Source organism: Borostomias antarcticus (genome assembly GCF_949987555.1).
Source record: "Borostomias antarcticus genome assembly, contig: scaffold_253, whole genome shotgun sequence".
Taxonomy (NCBI): Eukaryota; Metazoa; Chordata; class Actinopteri; order Stomiiformes; family Stomiidae; genus Borostomias; species Borostomias antarcticus.
Genome location: NW_028175775.1, coordinates 106,124 through 108,000, shown reverse-complemented (window position 1 = coordinate 108,000; position 1,877 = coordinate 106,124). Strand labels below are relative to the sequence as shown.

Here is a 1,877-nt window from a genome sequence, read left to right as displayed (position 1 = left end):
CTTCTTCGTTATAGACCTTTCCTGCAGCAAAAAGTCCGATCTACATAAATGGTGATCAGGGATCCAGAAGTATGGCGATTCGATCTCTTGGTAGAAACTTACCTTTGCCAATGTGTTTCCCCCTAGCTTTTCCCGGACCTCCCTGTTTTAGTCGTTTAGAATTTTGTTAAAGCTCATCAGACAGTGCCTGCATTTTACGACGGTTGTCATTAAACTCTGCACTGTCTACGGGTATTTTTGTGCAAGTGCCACCATGACAAACTCCTCCTAGGTCAATGTCCAGTTTCCTGAAACAGTTCACGTCCAATAAGCATACAACGGATTTCGGAAGTACCAGCTCCGATCTCATAAAACTTTGCATCTCTCAACAGGCGTCCGGACTGGTAGTCATTGATATAGCCATTCCCTCCGAGAATCTGAATGGCGTCCAATGCCAGAGCTGTTGCTCTTTCGACACAATAGAGAATGAAACCGGCTGCATCCTTACGGGTAGTTTCTCCTCGGTCACAAGCCAAGGCAACCGCATAGAGATAAGATTTGCCGACATTCATCTGAGTGTACATGTCGGCAACCTTGCCCTGAATCAGCTAAACTTCACCAATGGACTGGCCAAACTGCTTGCGATCATGAATGTAAGGAAGGACAACGTCCATACAGGCCTGCATAATACCAGTAGGCCATCCTGAAAGAACAAACCGCTCATAATCAAGCCAGCTCATAAAAACTTCTACGCCACCATTCAGGTTACCCAGAATGTTCTCTGTAGGAACTTCACAATCTTCAAAGACCAACTCTCAGGTGTTGGGACCTAACATTCCAAGTTTGCCGAGTTTTTGTGCCCTAGAGAAACTGGGGAAATACAGCGCGACGATAAATGCGGTAATTCCACGAGATTTTTCCTCTAGTCCAGTCTTGGCATAAATAACGTGGTAGATGCATCTGGGCCATTGGCAATCCACATTTTGTTGCCGTTCATGATAAATTTGTCGCCTTTCTTCTCGGCCTTAAGTTTCATACTGACAACATCAGAATCAGCTCACAGCTCACAGCTAACAACTCACTCATGGCGAGGGCTCAGACGGCCAGACCACTGATTAAGTCAGGCAGGTAATTTTCTTTTTGTTTATCGGTTCTCATTCGAAAAATCTGGTTCACACACAGGTTGGAATGGGCTCCATAGCTGAGGCCAACAGAAGCAGATGCACGGTTTATTTCTTACATGGCAATCACATGGAAGATATAGCCCATTTCAGAGCCTCCATGCTACTCTGATACAATGATACCTTGTAATCCCATATCCCAATTGTCTGCCAAAGATCCATGGGGAACTGGTTGCTCTGGTCGATTTCCATAGCTCTTGGAGAAACCTCTTTTTCAGCAAACTGTCTGACTTGCTCTATGAGCATGTCATTAGTTTCTCCAAGATTGAAATTCAGCTGAGAGTATGGGCTCATTGAGGTGGCCTCACTGTTTATTCTTATAAATCCCGGAGTTTGATCTAAAGGGAAGGCAGGATATGTTAATCATCACTCTCCTTCAGCGCCTTCAGGCAGCGATGTCTGGCTTCTTTCAACTCATCTTCCATCACTTGAATATCTTGGAGCTGCTGTACAAGGCGCTTGCTTGATGTATCAATTGCATACAGCATGGCTGTTAGCTGTAAGGTATCCCGCGAGGAGTTGTCATAAAGACCTATCAGATCTATGGATTCAGCAAGGCTTAAACCATGGCGTTTGCCTCGAACAATCAGTTTCAGATGTACTAGGTTTTTTTACTGTATATTCGTTAAAGACCGTTACAACTTGAGCTCAGGAGACCATAATCTTCATAAACTAGGATTGTTCTTGGGGTGACATCAAACTCTCAGGCAAGCTCTG

The 1,877-nt window shown here is 44.6% G+C and overlaps 1 pseudogene across 1 annotated transcript; it reads right to left on the bottom strand.

Moving 5' to 3' along the window:
* Positions 1-272: 272 nt before the first annotated feature.
* On the bottom strand, positions 273-1,406 carry LOC311329217 (annotated as a pseudogene). The gene is made up of 2 exons: positions 1,392-1,406; positions 273-1,263 (listed from the first exon to the last, which is right to left on the bottom strand). The product of its transcript is annotated as an uncharacterized misc_RNA (transcript).
* Between the last annotated feature and the right edge of the window lie 471 nt (positions 1,407-1,877).